The sequence below is a fragment of the Zonotrichia albicollis genome, chromosome 35 (assembly GCF_047830755.1).
Source record: "Zonotrichia albicollis isolate bZonAlb1 chromosome 35, bZonAlb1.hap1, whole genome shotgun sequence".
Lineage (NCBI taxonomy): Eukaryota > Metazoa > Chordata > Aves > Passeriformes > Passerellidae > Zonotrichia > Zonotrichia albicollis.
In genome coordinates, this window is record NC_133853.1 from 4,127,706 (window position 1) to 4,136,554 (window position 8,849).

Sequence of the window (8,849 nt, forward strand, 5' to 3'; positions counted from 1 at the left end):
TGATGTTCACTGGGGAATTTCCCACTTTGTGGCCGCTCATTGCTGTGCTCAGCAAGGACACAGTTTTGTTTGGACGTGAGCTGCCAGAGCAAGACATGCAGCAACGGAAGCTGATAATAGCAGAGGCTGGGCAGATTCTGTTTTTTTCCAGAATGTGGGAAAGAGAGTGAGAAAAGCACAAGGAAATTTCAGACTGTTAACTTTGCAATCTAATTGCCCTGGGAAACTCAGCAATGGATGGTGCTCTGGTGCTACTGCCAATGCCTTCCACGATAAAAAAAATCCTTCCAGGATGGAGCAACATCATCTGACAGAGACCAAGTGTGCCAGCAGTTGCTCCAGGTGCTCCTGCCATCAGCGCCTGCAGGAAAGAGGCACAGCCCCCCATGCACGTGGGCTTTGGCTCCTTCTGGCACAGAAGCCCCCCGGGGGCACAGGTCTCTGGGGCAGGAGTCAGGCACCAGCACTGCCAGGGCTCGGGGTGTGGCAGGTCTGCTTGGGCAGGGACTCTGCCACACCTGCTGATGTCAGCGCTCCCCGGGCCCCAGGCCTCAGAGCAGCGTTCGTGCCCGGGCCCACACGTTCCTTGTGCGTGTCACACCGGCGGGTTTAGGAGGGCCACCAGCCGGGACGTGTCCCAAGGAGGCCGTGCCAGCTTCCCTGCAAGGCCCCGTGCCCTTCCCAGAACGGCTGCGTCGGCAGCCCTGGGGGCTCCTTCTGCTGCCCTGAGCCCACAGAGCATGGCAGCGTTTGCTGATGCTCTGAGCCCTTCCTAAAGATCCTGTCGGCCTGGCTTAGACTCCTGGGGCCAGCCATTCCTTCCAGCCTGGGCCACTTTGGGTAGGTAGGCTGGGCCTGGCCCCAAGGCAGGCGGCAGCGTGTGCAAGGGCCCTCGGTGACACGGTGCCGCACAGTCATTGTGACATGGAACCGGGTGTCCAAGGGCCCTCTGTGACACCTGGTGACATAGGAGCTGGCAGTGACAAGAGCACGCCACAGTGCTCAGAGCACGCGACGGGACAGGACGGGACAGAGCGGTGCCGTGAGGAGCCCCCGCACAGCGCGCTCGTTCGCGTCCCACCCGGAGCTTTTCTCAAGCCTTGTGTCTGCAGCTGAGCTCCAGGCCAGACCACAGGACTTGCTGACCCGTGGTCTCCCTGAGGCTTCTCTTCTGCAGGTGCCCTTGAGGCCAGACCACAAGTCCTTGACAGGAGTCTCCTGTCTTTGTGGCAGGAGCCCTTGAGACCGAGTGCAGGACTTGCTGTCCTGCAGCCCTCCTGAGGCTTCTTACTTGAAGGTGCCTTCCAGGCACCATTGCACGACTTGGTGACTTCAAGTGCCCTTGGTGACAGGGCATCTCTCCTGCAAATAGGCACAAATCCAGTCAGAGACATGGAGCAGAGACCCCCAAGAGTGCCTGAGCTGGCCTGGGTGGAGGAGGAGGAAGAAGGCCCTGGAGCTGCCCCAGCACAGAAGACTGAAGAGGTGGTGCCGTTCCAGCCACCGCAGGAGGGTGAGTGGCAGAGCTGAGCCACAGGACTGGTGCCTGCTGCCAGCTTGGCCCCACACCATGCCATGCTGTGCTGCGCCATGCTATCCCCTGGGGACATGCCCACGGACAGGACGGAAGAGGGGCCGGGCAGACACCCCGCAGTGGCCGTGCTCCGTCCCCTGGAGCATCCCGGGGCTCTCTCGGCCTGGGGAGCGCAGGGCAGGCCCGTGTTCTCCGGCCTCTCCCGCAGCCCCTCATCTCTGGCTGCGCTCGCTCTTTGCCAGATGCAGCCCTGGAGCGCACACAAGAGCAGGAGTCCAGCCGTGGCCGCTTCCGCAGAACAGCGCAGGTACCTGCAGCCACCCCCACCTGGGCTGGGCCTGCTGTCCCTGCTCAGCCCGGCACCGTGTGTGCAGCACTGCATGCAACATCCCCGGCTTCTTGCCCTTCTCCTACAGTTCGTTTGCAACTTCCTCAAGAGAATTGAGGAGGAAGAGACCATCGCCATGGGCGTAGGCCTCAGACCATACTCGCCCATCTTCCTCAGCAAGACCAGTGCTGCTCTGCTGTCTATGCTTGTCGAGGAAGATTTTTACACTCCAAAGCAAGTAAGCAGCCTGTGGCCAGGCTTTGATCCTCCCAGCAATTGCTTGGCCTCCGCAGCCATGCATGCTGCTTGCTGTGAGCCTCTCAGGCCACATGGCAGTGGGGTGGGAAGGGAAGCACTCCTCTGGGGAAGCTGGGAACATTGCTCCCTCTGGCAGCTTTCCAAGTCTCCCCGTGCCTTCTCCAGGTGCCTGCCATGGTGAGCTACATCCACCAGTGGCTCATGGCCAATGATTCTGCTGAGCACAGGCTGGACAAGACCCTGCTGGATCTCACCGAAGCACAGCCAAATGACGCAGTCATGACGCTCCTGCGTGTGGCCCCGTCCTGTGACAGGTATGGGGCCCACCTGCCCACAGGGCTCAGGCCTCCCCAGCCCATCACCCTGTACAGCCTGCCCCAGGTGTCTGAGCAACAGAGACTTCCAGGGCCCTCTGGATGCTCCCTTTCCCAGCCCTGCCATGTCAGCCCCTGAGCCTGCTGCCATGCTCCCTTGCTGCCTCTCAGGGCTCTGTGCCCACAGGCCTGGGCTGTCGGGCTGCTGCTGGCAGGGGGGCAGTGGGCACAGGCAGAAATGGCAGCCAGCTCAGCTGCCCCCGGTGCTGTGTCTGACACCCCCCTGAGACACAGCTCTAACCCCACAGAGCTGCCATGGCCATGTGGAAGACCATCATGGGCTCAGCCAGGACTGCGGAGCTGGCGCAGCTGATCCTCCTGGATGTGCTGGGGAGCTGGCCAGAGTACAGCACCTGCACCTCCGATGGGGACGAAACGGGTGTCTTTGCCCTGGCTGTGAGTTTCTGCAGCTGGACTTTGCAGGCCCCAAGGCTGCCTGTCCAGCAGCTCTCCATCCTCCTTCCCCCACTGCATCTCCCTGCCTCAGGCGCTGCCCTGAAACCTGGCCCAGTGCAGCTTCAGGCCCACCAGGCCCCATGCTCTCCCTGCCAAGGTCTCTCCAGGCCTCTCCCTGCAACGCTCGGGCCCAGCCACACGCACACCTCGGCACTGAGCGCTGTCTCGGGGGGCTTTGTCCTTTGCAGGCAACCGTGGTGATGTGGAAGATCCTCCAGGTGCCCTGTCTGCCACGGATCTTGAAGGTGTATTTCCCCCGCCTATTTGTGCATCTGCTATTCCAAGTGTTCTTCAGCACTCTGGATATGCCAGAGGCGGTGGACACCTTCTGGAAGGGATGCCAGGAAGAGCACGGCCTTGCCACCAGCCCCAACAGGTGCCCCATGCCACTCCTCCTGTCCCTGCCACGTGGCCGGCCAAGGAGCCAGTGCTGCCGGTGTGACCTGGGCTTTGCTGCGCACACAGGTTTGCAGTGCGCACCCTCAAGTCCCTGCTCTGCCTTCTCCGCTGCGAGGATGTGGTGGTGGCAATGGAGCGCAGGTGTGCCTGGGACACGCTGCTCTCTCTTGACACTCACCACTTTGCCGTGGCTCTGCTGGCCAGGTGAGACCCCCTTCTCCCCACTGCCTCTGCCATTGCTGCTCTGTGCCCAGGTGGCCCACAAAGTGTCCGTGGTGGCCATGGGCCAGAGGGCCTTGTCACTGAAGGAATGGCCAAGCAGACTGGAAAAGGCTGGCAGAGGAGGGTGCTCATGAGCAACCAACTCCCAAATGGCCCACGTCCCCTTGCCGGAAGGGTGCTGGGGAAAGATGAGAACTGGATGAGTCACGCCTGGGAGAGGTTTGCCTCACTGGCTCAGGGTCTCGTTTCCTTTTTCCCCTCTTCAGAGAAATTCGCCGCTTAGCCATCCACTTTTGTTCCGTGGTTGCATTCTACCTGCTCGCCCTGCTCAGCAAAGAGATGCCATACTGGGATTTCCCTGCCCTGGCATTCCTTGTGGAGGTGAGCCTCAAGGCCAGCGCTGCCTGGCTGAGCCGCCTCCCAGCCCTCTGGCCTCTCGCAGCCACAGCTGCCAGGACAGTGCCCGTGCCCGTGCCCTGTGCCACTGCCTGGGCCCGGCCCTGTGCGCTGCTGGGCTCCTGCCGGCCGGCTCCCCTGTCACTGCCCTGTGCCTTTCAGGTCCTCGAGTGCCTGGACTTGAGGGAATGCAGTGACAGCGTTCTGGAGATCCTGGCACAGAACCTGCAGAGCGAGCACATGGCTAGGCGTTACTTGGCACTCCGAGGCCTCGTAGTGCTGGGCAAGAATCCCTTGATGGTGAGAAGGGGCAGTGGCTGAAGCCGTGCAGGCAGCGTGGGGCTGGGCAACACTGTCGCTTGGCCTTGCATGGGCTTCGGCCACTAGGGCGGCTGCTGCCAGCTCTCCTGCCTCCCGCTTCAGCTGCCCCAGTGCTTCGGGACAGGCCTTTGGCCTCTGGGCCCTGCGGCAGCCGGGCGGCCTCTCACAAAGTCGTGTTCCGCACAGGCCGAAAAAATGCAGAGCCTGACTGAAAGTCTTGTGGAGCTCCTGGAGGAAAATGACAGCGACATGATCAGGATGAGCATTCTTCTACTCAGATATTTGCTCCTGGATAATGGCGCCCCAATAGCCACCCCCATCGCCCTGCAGCTGGCTGAGGCGCTCCTGCCACTCTTTGACAGCGTAAGGCTCTGTGCCCACAGCCACGGCCACTGCCTGCTGCCCGGACACTTGGTGCCCTGTGCAGATGCACGCCTGTGCCCTGGAGGGCCTGAAGCAGCTGATGCTCAGGTCTTTTGCCCTTTCCTTTCATCCAGGATGATATCCAGGTGCAGCTGAGCTCCATGGCTGTCTTTCAAGAGATGCTGGACTTATTAACAGAAGAGGGAAGAAAGGCCCTCAAGTCCCACGTGCGCCAGAGCCTGCTCCCTCTCTACTTCCACTGCCATGATGAGAATCAGATTGTTGCTGAGGTGAGCACTTGTGGCCAGCTGCTGTCCCCCTGGCAGGGGCTTGGGCTGCCTCCTGCCCCGGCACCTTGCAGGCTGCAGCCTCCTTCAGCCTGTGCCCTGGACTGTGGGGCCATCTGTGCGTCTCTGTTGCTCTCCAGGCCTCCCGGGAAACGCTGCATTCCTCAGCCAGATTCCTGAAGAGGACGGATACCCAACAAATGCTAGACGTGGATCAGAGCATTGGCGAGTGCCTGGTAAGAGCAGCCGAGAAGTCCCAGCCTCAGCACGGCCAAGGTCCCTGAGGGCGGCGCTCAGTGTGGGGGAGTGGCAGCTGTGCCCGCTGCTGCACCCAGAGGTCGCGCGGGCTCTTCTCCCGCAGGCTCCCGCAGGCCCGACTCGGGTGCCCTGGGAGTCCGGGCCCGGCGGGGCTGCGGCGCGGCTCCGCGGCTCCCCGGGCAGCAGCCGGCCCTCTGCCCCCTGCCCTCGGGAGCCCTTGGCCAGAGGCTGTTGGCGGCGCCTCAGGGCTGTGCGGCCAGGGGAGGCCGGCGCTGGGCGCAGGCAGCGCCCCGCCCAGGGGCTGAGCCCGCGCCAACCCTTCCCCTCCTGCCGCTCTCTGCAGCTGGCACAGGACAGGAGCCGAGCGGCCGAGCAGCTGCGCCAGGCCCTGCGCTACCTGCAGAGCCCACAGGAGTCCCTGCGAGAGGCGGCCGTCAGGTTCATGGGTGAGTCCCGAGCCCGGGCTCCCTCCCGGGCCCGCCGCAGCTCGGCCCCGGCCCCGCCTGCTGCCCCGGCAGCGCCAGCCGGGCCCAGTGCCGTGGAGCCCCGCCTGGCCTGGGCATTGCTGCTGCCGCCCTCTGGCAGCCGTGCCCTGGGGCGGCAGCGTGCGGCAAGGGCCGGGCTGAGCCCTGCCGGGCCAGCAGCCCGTGTGGCCGCAGCGCCGGCAGCGCCGCTGGCAGGGAGCTGTGCCGCTGGGGCCGTGACAGGCTCTGTGTTCACAGGCATGGCCGGGCGGCACCTGAGGGGGCAGCAGCAAGAGCTGCAGCTGATCTGCAGTGGTGAGTGTGTGAGGGCAGCCGGCTGACCGCGGGGGCTGCAGGGGGCAGCTGCAAGCCCTGCCCCGGCTGCGGAGGGCTCTGCTCCCGTCGACAGGGCACACAGAGATTTCAGGGCCACGTGTGGCATTCGTGGCCAGCACTTTCTCCCTTCTCCCTGCGGGCCATGGCAAGAGCCGGCCGGGATAGCGCCGGCAGGGGCTCTCCTCGGCTCCCTGCACATGCGGGATCCGACCTTGCCTCTTTTCCACTCTCTTGCAGCCCTTGAAGAAATGGCACGTGACAGCAGTCCAGCAATCAGAGATGCTGCAGTTGAATTTTGTTTAGTTCTCCGGGCCGTACAGAGAGCTCCCTACTCCCCATGGCGTAAGCTGCGAGATCGATTCCGCAGTGCATGGAGGAAACGGCCTCGTCTGTGCAGCACTGCCGTGCTGTTCTGCTGGAGCTCCACAGAGAGATGATCTGAAAGACTCTGTCTGCTGGGGCCATTTAAGCCAGCAGGGATTTTCTGTTTCTTCCTCAAGATTTTTCTGTTTGTATTTTCGTTTTTGTTGAGTATAGAATATTGTAGAATAGAATAGAATATCTTACAATACACAGAGTCCCAGGATCTTTCTTTTCCTGCACAGGGTCTGTAGGGCATAGGGGGAGAGGGGGAAAAGGGTGCTTGTGCTCAGCCAGCTGTCCAGGAGTGCAGTGTTGCAGGGAAAATGGCCAGAAGCCCCTTGGCCTTTGATGGTTCTGCTGAAGCCTTTGTGCTGCCGACAGAGCGGCTGGGCAGGGGCCGGAGCTGCGGGGATCCCTGCCAGAGCGGTGCCTGGCAATGGCCACAAGCCCTGTGCCGGGGAGGAAGGGCCATCTGTGTCCTCCTGCCCATGTGCTGCTGGCTGTGTTGCTGAGGGCTCCCAGGTGCCTCTGGATGGGGCTCCTCTGGAGCTGCTGTGGGGCTGCGGCGCTGCTGCCGGCAAGCTTGGGGAGACCCTGAGGGGCTGAGGCACGGCTAAGCCCTGAGCAATGGGCTGGCAGAGGCCATAAGCAGCCCCCTGGCAGCCGCCTTGATCCCGACAGCCGGCTGCTCTGGCGCTTCCAGGTCGGTGGCCGGTTGGAGGGACCCCCTGGAATCAGGCGGGGAACCCTGGTCCTGGCCTTTCAGGGCCGTGAGGCCAGCTGTTGTGGGGCTGGGCATGTGCCCTCCCTGGGCTCCAGACTGGAGGCCCCCGCCCCTCAGGCTTAGGCATTGATCTCCACCGCCTGATATCCAAGTCTTGTTCCTGTTGCTGTGGGGGAGGCCGAGCTCTGTGGCTTTAGGCCCCATTGAGCCAGAAGAGCAGCAGCTTTGAGCCCACAGGGGCCACAGAAAGGCCCTCCTGGACCACGGGCATTCCTGTCCTTCCCAAGGCAGGGACACATGAGAGTGCAGCGGGCACCTGCAGGGTGCCACGCTGGCTTTGCACTGGGCCACCTCCCTGTGCTGTGCACGGCTGGCTCTTTGCTTTGCTGCTCTTGGCCTTGTGCCGTCGTACTCCTTTGGCTGCCTGCAGCCAGGGGCAGCCCTATCAGGAGGGTGAAAGGCCCCGTCTCCAACATCCCAAGGGGGAAATGGAGCTCTCCTAGCCCTCAGCCTATGCTGTAAGCAGAGCAGAGCCTTTTCCCCAGCCCCGTTGGCTTTCTGCCTGCTTCTGGCCCCTGGCCACATGACCCACTGCACTCGCTCTGAGTCACCTGCAGCATGCCTGGTGCCTCTTCATTTGCTGACCCTGGGATGGGAGGCTCACTGAGGGAAAGGTGGCTGTCCCAATGCTGAGGGCACACGTGGCTCACTGAGCAGACTTGAGGCTTCCCCAGCGGCTTGCAGGTGCCTTATGTGTCATGTTACAGTGCTTGTGCTCCTGCCTCTTCCTGTCCCTCTTCTCACCCTCACCCAACCTGCACCCTCTGACCTACCTTCAATAAACCCTGATGCATCAGACACGGTGTCAAGAGCCCTCCTTCGGCTGCCGGTCGAGCGCACATTAAAACCCCCGGGCCTGGCAGCAAGGTGGCCTGGGAGAGCTGGTCTCTCAGACCAAGAGGGAGCGGCTCTCGACTGCACCTGCCCATGGACCTTCCCCGCACCAAATAAAATCATCTCCAAGTTTAGCTAGTAAACTAGTAAGGTATAAACCATTAATTGCCTGGAAATCTGGCACTAGTCTCTAAGTTCCATTAGGTTTCTTTATTGCTAATCTAGCAGTACTCAATTTTGACTTCCATTCTTCCAATAATCCTGATGTCAGGAATTTATTGATTGTTGGTTCTATTTCTTTCCTAGCTTCTAATCTTCAAGGGTATTGCTTTCTGACTACTGGCTCAACTCTTGTGTGTAACTCAATTTTCATAGGGTCTGCTCGTTTTGATTTTCCTGGGCTATCAGTATCCCATACTCTTGGGTATACCTGATTCAATACTTGCTCTTAATAGTTCTTCTTCTTTGTTGGTCTTGTGTCAATTGTCAGTCCTACTGCTAAAACTGCCCATTTCCATTGAAGTTTTCTTTCTCTAAACGGAACTCTTGCTTCTACATTTTCAAGCAAATCCATGCCTAGGACAGATTTGAGTGAGTTTGGTAAATAAAGAAACTGATGTATTCCCATTTTCTTCTTGATTTTACATTGAAGTGGTTGCAGGAAGAATGCATTTTCTGGCTCCTATTGCTTGCAGATAGTTTTCACTTTTGGGTACCAGTGCTTGATTCAAGAGTGAAAATGTGTCTCCACATTTAGTTAAAAATTCAACTTCTTTATTATTCTTTAGCTGTATTTTCACCGGCAACCTGCTAGGGTAAGAACTGCCAGTCTCGGTCACTCCTGGTATCTGGTTAACACTGCACAGCAGCCT